Source organism: Equus przewalskii, chromosome 13 (genome assembly GCF_037783145.1).
Source record: "Equus przewalskii isolate Varuska chromosome 13, EquPr2, whole genome shotgun sequence".
NCBI classification, from domain to species: domain Eukaryota; kingdom Metazoa; phylum Chordata; class Mammalia; order Perissodactyla; family Equidae; genus Equus; species Equus przewalskii.
The window spans coordinates 7,867,677-7,886,878 of record NC_091843.1 but is presented as its reverse complement, the minus strand read 5'-3'; positions in this window follow the sequence as shown (position 1 = coordinate 7,886,878).

Here is a 19,202-nt window from a genome sequence, read left to right as displayed (position 1 = left end):
ATCTGGGGGCAGCCGGCTCTCTCTCGGCGGCTGGAGGAGCGTGGGGGAGAGCAGCTTCCATCGCGGGCGGCGGCCCGCAGGCACCACCAGGCACGAGGGAGGCGGAAGCGTTTCCATGGCGGCCCAGGCGGCGTTTCTATTTTCAGGTGACATCTTAACAATGCCGGAACTAGATAGGACCCCGCAGAACCACCATTTCCCACCAGGATCCGAGCCTTGGTGGCAGGGGGGAGGGTCTCTGACCCTAGTGTGGCTCTGAGCTGGGTGGTAGCTGAACGCAGGCCCTGGCTTCCGGGAGACCCTGTGGTCTCTGCAGTGGCTCCTCCTTGCCCTCTGCTCTCCTTCTGCCTCTGGGTGCCCCCTCCACCCTCGGCCCTGAGCCCACCCAGGAGGCTGACCACAGCAGCTCCCTGCACCACGGCTTCTAGACAGGAGCTGGCAGGGGCTGGGCCCCGCCCCCCCACTGCCTGCCTCAGGGCTTCCGCAAGGCAGCCCTCTCCACACAGGTGGCCCTGTCCGTTGCTCCTTCAGCCTGGGGCGAGCTGGCTTCCCCGGGACAGCTCTGCGCCATGCTGATTTCCCTACACCCTGCCCATACCTGGGAAACCCCTCACACCACCCGGCTGGACTGCACCCGGGGCTTCCTCCTGGATCCTGTCAGATGCACCACCTTCAGTCGCCCCTTCCTCTCCTCCTCCGTCCCCCCCCCCACCCACCTCCTTCCTCACCTCTCCCCCCTCCCTGCCCCAGCTGTGCCCTCATCTTTCCTTTCCTCCAGGAGGGGAATGCCTACTAACTGTGCCATTCCCAGCTCAAACGTCAGCCCCCTGAGAGGTGGGGACCCTCTCTTCTCAGCCTCCACGGCATCAGGATCCCCCCAACACACTGCATCCTGGATCTCTGCATTGCCACAACCCGTACATGCCTGTCTCCCCAACAGGACAGAACAGGAGCTGCTTCCAGTCCAGTGCAGAACTGAGTCACCTTTGCGCCCCCTGAGCCCAACACGGGGCCCAGTGTGGATGCGTGATAAACATTTATTGGGTTAAATGAGTGTATAGGTGACAAGTACGCAGGGAGTTCTAAGGTGAGGATGATCATAAGGAGCCAAGGCAACCAGGAAGGCTTGACCTTGGCCTCGAAGCAGCGGATGGAAGGCACGAGGGAGGGAATTCTTGGCAGAGGGAATGGCATGTGTAAAGGCCCAGAGGCGGGACTGCTAGGGTGTATCTGGACCTGTTGGACTAAAGGAGAAGCCAGGGAGATAAAGTTGGAAGGAGATGGTAAGCTCTTTCTGAGCCTCAGTTTCCCCATCTGGAAAGGATATCAATCCTGCCCTCACTAAATGAGATCACACACATGGGGCACTTGCTGTGGCACAGACCTGGCCCCTGGGGGGTTGTTGGCAAATGAGAGCTGGGTCAGCCCAGCACACGCAGGCCCCAGGTCCCAGGCCCATCTCCACATGTGCTGGAGTCAGATGCCCAGTTCTCCGGAACACAAGCCACCCGGCTCCCTGGATCTGACTGCGCTGAAAATCAGCAGGCCCCAGCCTCACCTGACCTAATCCAGCCCCTCACCCCCCGGGGACTCCCAGTCTCCAAGCCCCAACCCACTGTGGGAGACGCTGATCTCAACAGGGCTTCCCCAAAGATGGTCAGAAAGAGGGGTGCACCCTGGGGTGTGTGAAGCTCGATTCAGTAGCTGCTATGAGGTTGCACAATTGTGTGTCAGAAACATCACAGGACCCAGGGCTGACATCCACTAGGCACCAGCGGCACAATGCCCAGGGCCCACTTAGACGTTCAGGGGCCCAAGAAAATGTGCTCATGTCTTGTAAAATCATAAAAAATAATTAATATAATCTACTTTGAATACATTCATCTTTATACCAATGCAGTCCCAAGGTATCATTTTTAGTAAATTTTTATAGAGTAAGGGGCCAGGAAGACAAAGTGCCCGGGGCCCACACAAGTCATAACGTGGCCCTGACCACGGTGGGGCCTGGGAAACCCTGGGGGCGGAAATGGAAACTGAGACTCAGCCTCAGGGGGCCAAGGTCACACAGCAACAGGGTGGGGAGCTGGGATTTCACCCAGGACCACCTGGCTCCTGGAATCCTGGCTGGTTGGTGGGTGTTCTTGAGGTGGCCTAACAAAGATCAATGTCCCAGTCTTCGCTGAGGCCTCAGCTTGCCTGGTTTATGGTCAGGAATTTGGTGGAGGTCCCACCCACACCCCCGGCCATGGTGAGGTTGCCCCCTTCACACCGTGGGTGCTGCGATGGGCAGAGCTGGGAGGGACTTCCTGAGCATCTGGTCCCCGGCTCGCCCTCCGAGATGCGGCTCTGGGGCTCGGCTTGGGGAGCTGCTGCTCCTGGTCCCAGCGGGTGGGGGTGGGATGGAGACGAGCCCTCTCCCACATCGTCACCCAATGCTCCCCACTCCCGCCCCACCTTGTTTACGTTGAGCCTGAATGAGACAGGAATCTGATGTTGTCCAGATGGAAAAGTCCCCCGGTTTTTGGCTGAAATTTTCTTGCTCAGGGAACTATCGGGGGCCAGCATATTACAGCCCTGGCCGTGCGGGAGACACTCCCCAGGTTCGGGATCTGCTTTCTCTCCCGACCCCACCCCGACCCATCCCATCTGTACTCTCAAAACAGCTGGAGCCCGGGGGGGGCGGGGAGGCCGGCTGCGGGTCCACCCGAGGGCAGCCTCTCATCGCGCGCAGTGACCGGGAGACTTCTCAGAGGCTCCCTGACCTGCAGACACCCTCTCTCGAGGGCCTCAAATCCCGCCGTCTGTGCTCGGGTCAGAGCAGAAGAGCTGTTTACTGGCATTTCCTTTAAAGGCAAAGAAGTGAATGACTGTGTCAAACCCTCTTTCGGGGTGGCCAAGCGCCTGGGCCGCACAGGGATGCTGCGGCTCTGAGTCTGTGCAGGGAGGGGCATGGGGCCTGTAATCCCGCTGTAGTCCTGCACATCCCTCCAGGATCGACGACCTTGACCAGGGCAGGGAGCACAGAGTGCACCTGGGTTAAGGGCCAGGCACGTGTGTGTTGGGGGGGGGCATATTGTGAGTCACAGAAAACTAAGGTGAGAAAGGTAAGATGTCAGCTAAGTTGGTGGACAAGGAGGGGAGGACGTTCCAGGCAGAAGGAACACCAGGAGCCTGGCATGGCACAGCACCCGGAGAGCTCCCGGCACGCCTGGGGAACAGCTGTGGCTGGAGCACAGGCTGGGCATCTCTGGCATTTGCTGCCTGTGTGCCCTTGAGCAAGTGACTTTGCTTCTCTGTGCCCCAGGCTCTTTGCAGGCAATACTAATATTTAATTTCCAAGGTGGTTATGAGCGCTGGAACAGATCCCCCGGCGTGGTGCCTAATATACAGCAGGCGCAGAATCAGGGTTCTTTCCTTTCTCCCTTCCCAAGGTGCTTTGCCCTCTGCGAAATCCCAGCTACAGTCTGATCAGTCAGGTTGGCTCAATGGTCAGAGGCAGAAGCCAACTCAAAGGGCCTTAAGGGAAAACCGAGGAGCCTAATGCCAAAGGCCCAGAACTGCAGGAAGCAATGTGGGTGCCAGCCAGTCAACGGCCCGTCCCTTCCTCTCTCTGCCGGCGGCCTTGTTTTTCTCCTCCTGCTGCTGTGCCATTTCCTGGAGGCCAAGACCCAGACTCTGGGGAGCCCCTGCTCAGCCACGGGCAGGAGAGCCTCTTTCTCCTGGGGCCGGGGCTCGGTCCAGGGAAGGGCTCCGATTGGTCGTGCGTGGTCACGTGCCCGTTCCTTGGCCCAATCACGCTGGCCCAGGATGGAGGATTTTCAGCGGCCAGGCCTAGGGCTCCGGGTACCATCTCTGATCAGAGGAACCAGGAGCCCTCACTGGACAGAAAAAAGCAACCAACACCGGATAATTTTACAAAAGAGGATCCCAGGCTGTACAGCTGAAAAGCTAGAGAGGCCGTTCCTGCTCCGTCCGGCTGCCCGTCTCCAGTTCTCTGTTCCAGAACCAGCCTGGGGCGTCTCTTCCACCCCGAGCATCTCTTGCCCAGAACAGCACCTTCCACACTGGGTCTGCCCCGCCCTCAAGCGGCCCGGGCTGAGCACAGAGCAGGGTTTGAACCCACATCCTCACAGCCAGTGTCCAGCATCCTGTCCTCGGCCTCCATCTCTCCATCTGTACCCGGCCCCTGCCCTCCGCCCACCCTAGCCCTGCCTTCTCCCCGGGGACATCCAACCTCCGAGTCCTCTGGGGGGCGGGGGGGAGGGTGGCAGACACCAGCCCTTGCTTCCTTCTGAGTCCCTGAGGATCTGGCTGGAATCCCCCGGGGTCGGCATCCCGGGTCACGTGGTCATTTAGCGCCCCCCCCCCGCCCCCCCCCCCCCCCATGCTGGGTTTTCTTCTTTCCCTCGCTGGTTAGACTGGAAGTTCAGAGGCCCTTCGCAAAGTGAGGTTCATCTCCCCCAGCTCTGGCCGTGCAGCTGCGGAGGGGAAGGGCCACAGCTGTTTCCACCTGGGTTAGGCTGACCCGGCTCACACCCCCTCGTCCTTCCCATCCCGTCCCGAAGCCTCCCCACGGGAGGCAGAGAGCCGCTGACTTTCCCCGAGACGAGTCCCGGCAAACCCGCTGGGCGTCCACGTTCCCCCCGGTGGTTCATCCTCCTCACAAAGAGACGTTCTTGCTTTTCTTTCTTCCCCTTTTTTTGGTGCTGTTTAAAAGAGAGTAATGCAAGTCTCAGATCCCCTCACATCATGTTAATGTTAAAGTAGGACTAAAAATAAATCTTGGGTTGCCATAGGAACGCTGACTGTTGCTAGGTTTAGTCTGTGGGGGATTGGGAGCCCTGCTTTTTCTGGCCCTGCTGGAAGGCGGCCTTTGTGGCTGCGCAGAGCACCTGGGAGGGGCCCCCAGGGCCTCCCCCCACCCCCCAAAACCCACTGAAGGTCAAAACTTGCTGAAGGCTGGGAGTCAGCTGTCCGCTGGGTGTCCTACAGGGCAGTGCGGTCCCCTGGAAGGGGGACTGGGGCTCTGCAAAGCCTCTGAAAAGAAGTTTCCAAGAAGGGGGTGGAGAGGGAGAAAATAAAGACGAAGAAAGAGAGGTAAAGAAGGAAGGAGCCAGGGAAGGTGAGAGGGAAGGAAAAAGGGAGGGGAGGAAGTGAGAGGGTAAAGGTTTGCAGGGCCTCCGCTGTGCCAGGCACCTTTGGACAGACGGCTCCTCCCTCTCCCTAACTTCCTTGCTGTGCAGACATTGGAGCAGAGGTTCAGAGAGGTGAGGACACATGCCCTGTGTCACACAGCCAGCAAGAGGCACATGTGGGCCCAGAGCACAGGTTTTCTGGCTCACTCCTGGGCCTGGGCCGCAAGACCTCTCCTCGCCTTCCCGCTCCCTTCTGCCTCTCCGAGGCTGGGCCTGTATGCGTCCTGTGGGCCTTGAGCCGCTGTGCCCCTATCCATCCTTGCCCCCTCAAGTGGATTTCCCTCTTCTGATTTGGGCACGCCAAGGACACCGCATGCCAGCCCATGGTTGCGTCCCATGCATTGTGGGAAGTCCCTCTGTCCCTTCTCGGTCAGCCCCATTTGCTGCAAAGCATGTGGTCAGGAGGGCAGACTTGAGGGCCAGGCAAACAGGAGTTCAAATCCAGCCTCAGTACTTGCTGCTGTGTACTTCCAGCAGTCTCCCCACCTCTCTGTGCTTTAGTTCTCTCCGCAGCACGATGGAGGCGTGGATATTTCCCCCAGGTGTCGCCGGGGGAACATGTGAGAAGGTGCATGTGGGCCACGGGCCCCAGACCTGGCACGTTGCAGAGATGGCAGCTCTCATGACGATGATCTCAGAGCACCACCTCGCATTTGCTGGGACGGCCCCTGGCGCTGGCTCCTGCCTATGGGGGCTGTGGCCCCGGCGCTGTCACCCAGGAATGCACGAGATCACTTGAGTGTTGTGCGTGAATGCCCAGGGCTGGGGATTTCACATTGACCTGGCAGATGATGCTGCTTCTGAGAGCACAGGCCCCAGGCCACACAGTCCTGTGTGCATTTCTGGAACTGCCCAAGGCAGCTGCTTGCAAAGAAAGCAAATGTCAGCAGGCAGTGGAAGAAGGCTGGCCATGGTGCCCATGTCCCCTGCTCAGATCTCCCTCCGTCCCTCCCACAAACGTTTCCTGGCCGGATCCCTAGTGCCGGACCCAGTGCCAGAGCCTGAGGAGGTGAGGGGACCGCTCTGCCTTTCTGCCCACGGCACACACAGCACACAGAAGGAAGTCGTCAGCAGGGGACCTGAGAGGCCACGAGCTCGCATGCTCATCTCCAGTGACATTGGGGGGGTGGGTGGGGGGAGTTGGGAGGGCAGAGAGAAGCAGAAGCTCTCACAGCCGCTGGGTAGGGACGTGGCCTGTTTTATGTGTCACAGGTCAGATTTCGTGGGTTCATGGTTTTCCAGGGCCCTGATGGTTCTGTAGTCAGGACAGGTAGGACCTCCTACCAGGAAGGCAGGGCATGTAAAAAGTGACTGTTGTCTGGAAGTGAGGGCTGCGGAGGGGAGACAGGAAGGCCTGGAGAGGAAGAGAAGGGGGTGATGGCAGGGAGTGAGGAAGGGATGCAGCTGCAGGCCGGCCAGTGGGGTCTTTTCCTCCTCTGCGCCCGGCTGCGGCTGGGAGCGTGGGGTGGAAACAGCGGCCGGGATGAGCCGGAGAGGACTCTGGACCACAAGAGACAAAGAACAGAGAGAAAGAGCAGGTCCCAGGAGGGGTGGCCTCCCTCGGTGCTGCCCTGTCTGCCTCACCCGCAGCTTGGCCCTGAGATGGGGCTACAGAGGGTGGCACTGGTTCAGACAAGAAGAGTTTTTTTAAGGGGAAGTTTGAACAGATGCTATGCTGGGAGCTTTGCAAGTAACATCTCATGTTACCTGCATAAAAGCACAATGAATGGTATCGTTATCTCCATTTTACAGATGGCGAAGCTGAGGCTCAGAGAGGTTGAGTGACCTACCCAAGGTCACACAGCTAGCTAGGGAGTCCCTAAGACCATGCCCCTTCTATTACACTAATCCAGTATCTGTGTTGCACAAGAAGATGGTGAGGGGGTCAAGGAAAAGAGAAGTAACATTTACTGAGCACCCACCATGTGCCAGGGGCTTTCCTTATTTAACGGGGCATTATACCCACTCTACAGCTGGGGAAGTGGGAGGCTCAAGAGGCAAAGGCCCTTGGGCAAAGAGGCGGAGCTGCGTCTTTGTAAGCTCCGTATTCCAGTGCCTAGTCCACATGAGGTGCATCACAGGCGACTGACGCAAGTTTGTGGGGCTAAACTGTGGCGCTGGAGCGAGTCGGCTTCCTGGATCTAGAGACGGTCACAGCTGCCCTATTAGGTAGTGATTTGCCCATTTTGAGAAGCATTCAAGCAGAGGCGAGTGGCTCATTCATGAAGCATGGTAGAGAGGAAAGGACCAGCCAGGGGCAATCTTTCCTGAATGTCTGTCTTCAAAGTTCAGTATCAACCACATCAGCCCCACTTGTACTGCGACTTCATGTTTATCTGTTATCTCCCACTTTTTATTTAATTAAGTTTACCCTCGTTCTAAACTGTATCATCAAGTCACGTATATTACAGGCTAGTTGTGTAATTTTTCTAATGCATATTAAAATTAATCCATAAATATTAAATTTTTTAAGAAAAAGCTTGTCTGTGCCCCCTAAATCCTCTCACATACCCCACTGGCCCACATCTGGGGGTGCTGTCCTAGAGGGCCAGCAAGGCTTCCTCCATCCCTCACGTCTGGAGAGGTGTGAACGGAGCCAGAGGTGGGGCGTCCCAACCCGGGATCTGAAGGTAGGAAGGACCACGCCCCATCTGCTTTGTCCGTTGGTCACAGGGTGACGGGGTCTGATGGAAGATACACAGGGTGATGGGGAAACTCACAGATCGTGGAAGTTCAGCCTGGGGTGATGAGTGGCTTTGAGGGGTCCGGATTTTCCCTCTCCTGCTCTCCGTGCGGGGACCTGGCTGAGCTCTGTCTATGGAATCTAGGGCCGTTTCATTTTAATGTTTCGACCAGTGGGCTTCCTCCCTCCCTCACCCAGACTTTTTCTCGCGGCTCCAGCATTCTCAGAGCCCCTTGTGGCCCACTGTGGCCCTCTGGCCTCTCTCAGCCTCCAGAACGACATGCCTCTCTCCGCTGCTTCTAGCTTGGGTCTCTCATTTCCAATTCTGGGTCTGCAGAGCTGGGCCCTGCTTGCATCAGCCTTTCCCAGTTGGTGTCAGTCCACACTGTGACCTGGGAGCGGGGATGGAGAGAAACCTGTGCCGGAATGTGGCTCTGCGTCTGACATCTCCGGTACGCCCCCTCCCCAAGGAAACAAAGAGCGGGGCAGATGGTCACCGCTGGAGCCCAAGCCCATTCCCATTAGCCGAATGCCCCTTGGGGGCTGTCAGAAACCCCTAGCAGGTGAACCCTGTGACAGGCAGAGAGAGACTGTCACAGCCTCACTGTCCTCTGAGCCAAGGACCACCAGGCCCTGAAGATTCTAAATACCATGGGAATTGGTGCCCCCAGGCAGCTGACCAATGAGGACCTGTCTTCTGGCTGCCCCACTCCTCGCCTCCCTGCCTCATGTCCATCCCTGCGTGCTCTCATGTCGGGCTGAGGGTCAAAGCGCCAGCTCTTAGCATCACAAAGGCATCACTGCTCTTGGCACAGTCTGAACGGCATCCTCACAGCCCCTGGAAATGACTCTTGCCTGGACAATAGGAGAACAGCCGTCTGAGGCCTTGCACCCTCCCGCGTTCCCATCCCTGGCCCCCCTCTCCCCTGACGTGGCAGCAGGTCTTCCAGCTGGTCCTCAGCCTTTTAGGATCTCCCCTCTGATGCACCTTCCCACAGCCCCCAAGGGGTCCTCCGGTACACACCTTGTCATTGCTCTGCCTGACCCTTCTGGTAGCTTATAGGTTAACCCACAGGTTAGTAGCCAAGCGCCCAGGCATGATATTCAAGGTCCCCCTTGACCTGGCCCCTCCTGGTTCTCCAGCTTCCTTGCTACATGCTCAGCTCCCACATGATGCTCTAGCAACACTGGCCTGCCCAGCTTCCCCATGCCTCATGCTGTTTCCAGCCTCCAGCCTTATATTTGCTGTGCCTTCTACCTTTCCACTCTCTGCTACCAGCTTTACTTATCATTGAAGACTTGGTGCAGGCATCCTCTCCTCCTCCAGCAGGCCACCCGGCCCCTCTGAGGTGCTTTCCCATCCTGAGCCATGTTTTCTGCTGTGTCACTGTTGTCTGGGGGGCCTGCCCCCTAGGGAGCAGGCACTGTGCCTGGACCGTCTGATTCGTCAGTGCCTAGGGAACGTGCTGGATCAGTTCTCAAGATGCTGAACCCTGGTCTTCTGCGGGGGCAGTAGTCATGTCCTGCCCCGGATGTGGGTTTCAGAGGTGTCTCTTTCACAAGGAAGGAGAGAAGGTCCTTTGCCAACCCCTCTGTTGGCCACTTGAAGCCTGGGGATTTGTCTCTCGTCCACTTCGGAGGGTCCAGTTTAGTTTTTGGAGCTCCTATTTTGGTAACAGTAGGATAGATAGATGCAGGGTTTAGAGAATCAGCCACTCTGGAGAGCCTGAAAAATCAGTGAAACCTGCAAATCTGCACGCTGGGGTTGCGCCCACCGGGTCCAGGCCTGCTGGTGGGGTCAGAAGCCCCGTGCAGCCCAGATGGGTGCTCAGGGAGCTGGCCATCTTGACTCATATTTCTCAAACACCGGAAAGGGAATTCCTCGCGTGCAATGATTTTTCTCAAAATCCTCTTTTCCTCTTCCATCTGTCTCCTCCGTGGTCTCCTCTCTCTCCCCTTTTGTCCCAAACTGGCATCATGGACACCCCCAAGGAACTGAGCAGCAGATCCTTCATGGAGGGGGGAGTAGGGGAGCCTGAATGGCCCTATTGGTGAGGCCCGGGGAAACAGATGGTGCAAGGACATCGGGGTCTTCCAAAGAGTGGTTATGCCGCTCCTGTTTGCAAAGGTGTGGACAAGATGCTGGAAACCACAGGGGAGGACCCCCCTGGGCCTGAGGAGAAGAGGAGAGGGAGCAACTGAGCAGAACCCAGGGACTGTGTGGAGAGGGCTGCCCTTGGCCGTGGAGGTCGGGGTAGGGGGGCAAGGCTATCAATCCCGACTTGGCTCTCCTGCCTCCCTCCCTTCTCCTGCCAGCGCTGCCCGCTCAGCAACCCAGTTGGGAAGCCAAAGGACATGAAGGGCCTTGGCTGAGATCCAGACAGATCAACGCAGTGCAGTATCGGGCGGGGGAGCGGGGAGAGTGGCCTGGGAGACAGAGCCCGGACATCCACGCCAGGATGGGCTTTCATGCCGGGGAGAGCAAAAGCCTGGCTGCTAGACCTTCAACATTTTTGCTTGATGCAAATGTTTAAGAAAAAACGAACACAAAGAAACAGTTTTTAGTAGTAATAGATTTAATTCTTTATAATAATCTATGCTCTTCAAAAAAAAAAAAACCCAAAGAATAGCCAAGTCCAAGAACATGCCCTGGAAAGTTCTGGAAGATGATACCACGCGTTAGGTGGATAAGAGGAGCCCAGAAAGGGCTTTAAGGATGTAAATCTCCCAAGCAGAGAGCCACGTACCTGGCGCCGAAGAAATGCATCAGCTGACAAGATGCTGTCTAATTCTCATTCATTTACATCCCAATCTGAGGTCCCAACCTCCAGATTTGCAAAACGAAACGAAAATAATTAGCGCAATCTACTGCAATTGTTTTCCAGCTTAATATTCTGCCGAGAACCTGCGTAGGGAAATGTAATTGCATTTTAAACCACAGTGTGAGAGAAGAGGTCGAGGCCAGACAGCCCAACTGTGGGAAGAGAAACTCCATCTCCAACACATTCGGGACCGACCGGGGAGGCCTGGGAGCTGCAGCTTCGGGGGAGAGCTCCAGCAAGTGGGGTCCACGAGGGCAGGTGGGAAGTGAGCACGCAGACGGGCTAGCTCCAAGAGCCCTTCCAAGCCCAGGGGAGCTGCGGGGAGCCAGAGACTGTGTCCCCTTGCATGCAGTAGGGACTTACATACTGTTCACATGAAATCTGTGCAACATATCTGATTGAAATTTCATTTTTCCTGGTACATTGTTCATCCTACTAGCGCCACGAGATGCCTTTGGAACAGAGGGTTTCATGGTCAAATAACTTTGGGAAGAAATGCGTGCAAGTCGTGGAGGCTCGCTAGGTGGTTGAAGACTCTGAGAAGAAACACGGACCTGGTCTTATTTAACCCAGACTGTCGGTTCCGCCATATTGAGCACAGGGCCTGTTGCCTTTATGGCTATTACATCCTACGGCATAACCTTGAGCAGGTGCTCCCGGATTAAACCAGTGACAAGGAGGCCCGCAGGAGAGGACTATCTGTTTTTTGAAGGGTGACAGTCATATATGCCTCTAACAAGGCAAAATCTGCCTCTTCTTTTTCATTTGTCAGGGACAAGTCCAAGATGCTTGGGGTTCCTTCATCCAGCAGTCCCTGAACGCCTACTGTGTGCCAGGCACTGTTCTAGGCACCAGATATGTCAGGGCACAAGACACGAAAATCCCTGCCCCGGTGGAGCTTCTGTTCTGGGGAGAGCCCTGTGCCCTCCTCCTTCCACAGCCCTGGAGTGCAACGGACCCACCCCAGCCTAGTGGCCATTGCTGATTGGGACAGGAAGGGACAGCTGATCCAGTAGAATCGATCCGGAAGCTGAGTGGGGTCAATCGTTTTCAGGACGCAGGCCTTGAACCTGGGTTGCCCGAGTTGGAATCCTGACTTCCCAGCTCACAAGCTGAGTGATCTTAGGCCAGTCGCTTATTCACTCTTAGCTTCTATTTCCATCTAGGATGAGGATAATAATAAACCCACCTTGTAGGGCTGTCTTGAGAATTAACTAAGAATATCCACATAAAGACCTTAGACGGGTGCCCAGCACACAACTGGGGTGCCCGTGTCTGCTGTCAGGTGGTGACAGTAATTCTTGCTCCCAGGTGTAAAGAGACTGGGTTGGTTGGCTGGGCCGGGGGCTCTGGAAGATTTGAGAACAAAAGCTGCCATCTGGGGACCCTGGGGGCAGACAGAGCTGATCTCCAGAGCGATTCAGAAAATGGAGAGAGAGGTGGAGGGAGACAGAGGAGAGACAGCAAGCGCGGCCACCGCTGCGTCTGACCAGATGCCTCCATAGGGCTGGTGGCTCCACCATCCGTGTGTCCCATGTTGTTCCCAGCTTCCACTAATTTTGGTTATCTTGCCTGGGTTTTCTGTTCCCAAGACGCAAGCTACCCCTGACCAAACTAGGACGTCCTGAAAACCCTGCTCAGGAGCGTGACCTCACGGGAACAAGAGCTGTTTGCAGCACAGTCAACGAGAGAACCGGCGGGCTTCCCCGGCTGGCCTCCCCTCTCTACGTGGAGCCTCGTCATCACGGCACCTGCTCGCGGAGACGGAGGAGGAAAGAGGCGTGGAAAGCCGTCTGATCAAGGCCTCCGAAGGCACTGGCCTCCTGGTCCTCTGCTGGCCCGAGGGAGGACGTCCAAGGCTGATCAGCAGGTCCCAGCACTGCTTCCTGCGATTCTTCAAGGCTGACGGGGTCACTCAGGGGAGCAGAGGACATCTGCTATTTCTTCCTCTGCTGCAGAGAGAGCCCATCCAGCTACAAGTCCCCACTCTGCTCCCTCTTCCTGAGAGGCTGAGCAGGGAGTTGATGCTCAGAGAAGGCAGGAAGGTGCCCTAGTGGGCAGAAGACTCATTGGATGTTGGGGTGGGGGATAAGCCCAGAAAATGGCTTGGAATAGACAGTGGCCTTGAATGCCTGGCAAGGAGCTGGGAGCCCCTGACAATCTTTACAGGGGGTGTGGCGTGGTGTGACATGTTTTAGGAAGACTGTGCTAGAAGCAGCATGAAGGACTGACCGATGACAAGGTGTGGCTTGGTCACAAAGAACAAGAAACCAGATATGAGGAGATGGCATGGTGTCACACAGGGACCCCAGTGAGGCCAACGTTGACCCACGGCTCCTTCAGCTCCCCACCCACCCACCTGTGCAGCCTGCGTGGACTGTGCTGAGCATGCTGCCCTAGCTGTGGAGACAGAGAAGGAGATGGGTGGGGAGTCAGGACAAAGAGAAGGACAACTTCATACAAAAAAGACATTTAGGGGCGGGCCCAGTGGTGCATCGGTTAAGTGCACACGTTCTGCTTTGGCGGCCCAGGGTTCGCTGGTTCGGATCCTGGGTGTGGACATGGCACCCCTTGGCAAGCCATGCTGTGGTAGGCGTCCCACATATAAAGTAGAGGAAGATGGGCACGGATGTTGGCTCAGAGCCAGTCTTCCTCAGCAAAAAACAAAGAGGAGATTGGCAGCAGATGTTAGCTCAGGGCTAATCTTCCTCAAAAAAAAAAAAAGACATTTATTCATTCAACAAACACTCTCTGCACATCTGGGCTGAGCCCTGAGCAAACACAATTCAAGCTTCTCCTTGTCTTTCTCTTTCTCTCCTCCTCTTCCTCTCTCTCTCTCTCTCTTCTTTTGGTCTAACTTTTGGCCCTTTCTGACATGCAAGTATGATAAGTCCAAGAGCTGCCGTAATGAATTACCAAAAGCTGGGTGGCGTAAAACAACAGGAATTTATCCTCCCACAGTTCTAGAAGCCAGAGGTCTGAAATCAAGGCATCCACAGGGCCTGCTTTCTCTGAAGGCTCCAGGAGAGAATCCTTCCTCGCCTTTCTCCTCACGTCTGCTAGCAATCCTCAGTGCCCTTGTCACTGTGTCCTCCAGTCTCTGCCGCCACAGTCACGTGGGCTTCTCCCTGTGTGTGTCTCGGGGTCTTTTTTTCTTCTTACAACATCACCAGTTGTATCGGGTTAGGATCCACCCTAACTGAGCACAACCTCATCTTATCTTGATTGTATCTGAAAAGACAACTCTTTCCAAATAAGGTCACGTTCACGGTCCTGGGGTTAGGACGTGAACAGCACTCATTACAGGAAAAAGTATAGAAAACGTGGATGAGTAATAAATAAACAAAATCATTAAAAATTTGCATCACACAGAATCACTCTATCATTTTGGGATGTCTCTGTCTGGATAGTCTTCCCTCTATCAAAAATATGTTACCGTTTTTGCAAACATTCGCTTCTCCCGTGCACTCCGTTGGGATCTGTTTGTTTCACCTGGTGCTCCGCATGTCTGTTCTAACCATTGTTTCCCATGTCTTGGGTTAGAGCCTCCCCGTTACAGCCGGGGAGCCACTACCCACATTTCCTTCTGGAAGCAGAAAATAATAACGACACGGTCATAGACATAGGTCAAGGCTTTAGAGCTTGCTGGGTCATTACGACGGCAAGGTCCAGTCCATGCACGTCTCATGTTAGTGTGATATCTCGACCACCCCGTGAGTTCAACTTTATTGGCGCACTTTGCAGATGAAGAAATAGATTGGGAGGGTTGAGCGCCTTGCCTTATCTCACAGCCAGTGGTCAGTATACTCAGGTTGTAGGCCCAGCTGACAGCAGAGGAATCCTCGAAGCTGCCTCCTCTAAGGGAGCTCTCAGATGTTATGATGTCAGGGGTGCTATTAAGATTCACCTCGCAGGTCTTGGAGGATGTGCAGGAGGGAGAGCTTGCCGGGTGAGAAAGCAGGTGGGGGATACGGTGGATGCGAGGGCACGAAAGCCCTGACCACTCCCCGGGGGGCAGACAGGTGCTGTCCGCTGTAGTGTGTGCAGCAGGGAGCGGAGGGAGAGCTCGGGTGGGCTGTGCCCTGTGAGAAGCCGGAGCGCAGTGGGGAGCCCCTGGACGTGTGTCGGCCTGTGCTTTGGAGAGCTCGTTCTGGCCAGAGGGTGGGGGATGGATGGGGCGGGCTGGTGGGGCAGACAGACGGGGGGAAGGGGCGGCCGATTGACCAGCCATACAAGGAGAAGGGGAGGTGGGAAGGCTGTCAGTCCCAGAGGGTCAGCGGCGGCTCCCTTCGTCTTTGGAGGAAGCTGAGGTGTTATGGTGACTCCGGTGGTCCAGTTAGCCCCAGCCGGTGGCCGCCCAAGGGGCATCTACAGCCTTCCTTTCTCTTTTTGACAGGAGACTGGTGACATCAGGCTAAGTCTGAGGCCTCACGGGTGGGAGGCGTGGCTCCTGGCCACAGGGAGGCACAGAGAGAGAAGTGTCGTGGTGGAGGCACTGAAGACACAGGATCGAACACTTGGGGACTGACGTGCAGCCGCTCTTCAGGAGCCGGGAGATGGGACCAGGCCCTGCCTCCTGCTGGGGAAGGTTGGGCAGCTGGCAATGGAGAAACGATGCCTAGTGGGGGAGGTGGAAGCAGGCTCCCCATCTCTCATGGAGGCTGCTGCCCAGGGTCTGCCTCTCTTCTCTTTACACCCCTGGACCTGCCCCCCACATAGTGGACCTGGCCTGCACTCCCAAGGCCTAAGCAGCGTCCCATCCCACCACCATCAGCCGCCCGGGTCCACCCCTGGGGCCTATGGCAGCACAAACACGCCATTGGTACAGTCCATCCTCGGGAGGATGGACTCAGGCCATCGGTGTGGGCCCTGGAAGTGTGAGCAGAGAATTCTGGGATCTGGGTATCTGGAGTGAGGTCCTAAGGGGAGTTGTGGGCTCTGGGCTTCCAGCTTGGGCAGCAGGGTGGACAGTGCCACCCCTGGGTATGGGGACCCAGGAACAAAGAAGAGGCAATGGGGTGGGGGAGTTGATGGACAATGAACTTGGTTTAGGCAGGTTGCCTTGAGGGGCTTGTGGACAGAGGAGACTCTGGGGCCGAATGGGAGGGGTCTCCCTAGGCCCGGCTTAGCTGCAGACCCTGAGAAGGACCCCCAGCTGCTGACGACCACCACCCCAGAGAGACAAAGGATTCGTCCAAACTCCTGGGCCAGGTGGGGTCCTCCCCTGCAGGCTGCTGGCTGTGGTCCAGGGCTGGAAGCGCACAGCGCCGTCCCCCTCTGGCCCCACCCTGTGGAAGGTCTCTGTGGGCTGGGCCTTCCAGGAAGAGGAAAAAACAAGATGTCTTAGTCAGCTTCAAGGTCAGGGCAGTTTCCAAAGGAGCATCTGGAGGCGGACGGGGAGGCAAAGGCGTCCGAAGACTAAACCTAGACAGGCCGGAGCGTGAGCAGTCTAGTCTGCAACAGGAACTGGAAGGGGGCCACCATCGACTGATTGATGGCGCAAAATGCACATAACATAGAAACTGCCAGTTAACCATTTTTAAAGTGTACATTTCAGTGGCAGTAAGTACACACACAATGTTGTGCTACCATCGCCACTGTCTAGTTCCAGAACTTTTCATCCTCCTGAACAGAGCCCCATAAGCTCCTGTCGATTGAGGCCCCACGACGGGCTCTGCACTCATTAGCTCAGCTCGTCCTCCTCGTGGCTTTGGGAGGAGGGTGAGGCCCAGGAAAGGCAGTAACACGCCCGAAGTCACGTGGCTGTCCGTGCCAAGGCAGGATTTGAGTCTAGGTTCCTCCAGCCCCAGAGTCCACTGTGTCCCAGGGGCAGCTGGGGGATATTGAGACTGGAGGGGACAGGTGGGGCAGCGGGCTCCGCTGCCGATGCCGCTCACTGGGGCACAGCTGGGTGGATTCACGCACAAGCCCCAGGAGGCGGGGATGAGGAGCTGTGCTGTGCTGGGGACCGTCTACATAAACAAGGGTGTCTGGGCTGGGGCAGGGCTCAGCTAGGGGGCCAAGAGAGCATGACACAGTGCCAGGGCCTTTGACCTACCGAAGGTAACCCCTGTTAGGGGCTGGCAGTAGGGACCAGGGTCCTTCCATAGGGGAGGGCTCTGGCCCCAGCAGAGCAGAAGGCCAGGGTCCCAGCTAAGTGGGAACCAGGAAGACCCTTTGGCCAAGGGCATGCTGTGGAGAGCAGGCTTCGGGGAGAGGGTGGGAGAAGCCAAGGTCAGAGAGCACCTGTGTGCCCGGCTGAGGGGCTGGGTGAGGGTTGCCAGGAGGGCCAGGAGGAGACAAGGCCGGCCTCCAGATCCCAACCATCCTTGGCAGGTGTCTGAGTCCAGGGTGGCAGGTGCGCATGACCCTCAAGTCTGTCTCCAGTCAACCCTGAAACTCAGGCTTCAGATGCTGCCAGAGCAGAGGTTCAGACATGCCTGTCCAGCAGGGAGGCAGGAAGATTTCCCCTTCTATCTCTCCTCCTCTCTTTCCTCTTTCTCTCTCTTTTCCTCTGTGTATGCATACAAACACACACAGAGGTAAAAATGGGGTTTGAGTATACCATCCAGTTTTGCCACCTGCCTTTTTGTTTCTACTCAAAAATGTCATGAGAATCTTCCCAAGTCGCTTTATGCATCATCCTTTTAAAGGCCACGCAGCGGTCCACTGTGTGGCTGCCTCAGTGTATCTAACCCAGTGGTTCTCATCTGGCAGTGTCTGGGGACATCTTTGGTGTCACAACCTGGAGGAGGTGAAATGCTCCTGGAAACTACTGCGTGGAGGTCAGGGATGTTGCTAAACATCCTACAATGCACAAGACAGGCCCCCTCCCCAGAAACAAAGGATTATGTGGCCCCAAATGTCTACAGTGCTGAGGCTGAGAAACCTGGGCCTGACCAATCCCTAATAATCAGCGTTTGTGCCGTATCTGGTGGTTTTGTTATTAGAATGTTGCCATCAACGTCTTTTTGACATAGAGTTGATCCTCATTCTCAGAGTGCGTGTTTTGAATTCACCTTCTTGCTAAGATTTGTTTGCAACCTCAGGATCAATAATCATGACACTGCCGAGGTCGTTCACGGACGCTTTTGCAGAGTGGCAAAAATCTGCGTCGCCCGACACGCACGTGCCCGGCTGAGGCGAAATGGGGCTCCCTCTGCCTCCTCATTTCAGCTCTTATGCTAGAAACAAGTGTCCTTTTTGCAGTGTATTTAGTGCCAAGGTTTTTGCATCTTTGCCCTTTTTGTTGGTGATTTTGAAATGCTGGTTTTGAAATGGCCCCAGCAGAGGGCTGAAGTGCTGTCTAGTCTGTCTAAGCCCCAGCAGGCTGGCACGGGCCTCGTGGGGAAAACACACGTGTTGGATAAGCTTCGGCAGGCAGGAGCTGTGGTGCTGTCGGCTGGGAGTTCAGTGTTCGTGAATTAACGATACGTATTAAATAAGGTGTCTTTAAACAGAAACACAGATGAAACAAAGTCACGTACTGACAGGTCGACTACAATGCCACCAGCGGCACGCAGGGCCCCGTGTTTCCACTGGGGGCAATGGTTGGGAATCGCTAGGGCAGTGTTTGCAGCCACGTCACAGAGCATGAGCACTCGCATGAGCACCGGCTGTATACACGATTGTTTCGCGTGCATATCCTGGAAGTGTGATGGCTATTCCCAGGGTGTGGTCCTTTTGAAGTTTTTTTTCCATCTTTATTGTGGTATAATTGACAAATAAAAATTGTGTATATTTAAGGTGTACAACTTGATGTTTTGACATACATATACATTGTGAACTAATCACCCTGATGAAGCTAATTGACATATCCAGCCCCTCACAGAGCCGTCATTTGTGTGTGTGGCGAGATCACTGAAGATCTACCCTCTCAGCAAATGTCTCACATACCATACTGCTAACTGGGGTCCCCGCGCCGCACATTAGAGCTCCAGAACTCACCCATCTGGCTTACCTGACACTCTGCGCCCTCGACCAGCACCACCCACTTCCCCCACCCCCAGCCCCTGGCAACCACCACTCTACTCTCTGCTTTTATGAGTTTGACTATTTTAGATTCCACATGTACGTGAGATCCTACAGTATTCGTCCTTCTGTGTCTGGCTTATTCACTTAGCATTACATCCTCTAGATTCATCCATGTTGTCACAAATGGCAAGATTCCCTTCTTTTTAAAGACTGAATAATATTCATATATTCATGTATATATATACACACGCACATAGGAATGCAGTATCTCTTTGAGATAGTGATTTCATTTTCTCTGGATATGTACCCAGAAATGGGATAGCCACATCAGAAGGTAGGTCTATTTTTAATTTTTTGAGGAACCGCCATGCTGTTTGCCATAGTGTCTGCAGCAATTTACAATCCCACCAACAGTGCTCAAGTTTCCTTTTTCTCCACATCCTTGCCAACGCTTGTTATTTTTTGTCCTTTGATAATAGACATCCTAACAGGATGAAAGAGAAAAATTTAAAAACATGATCAGAGCCA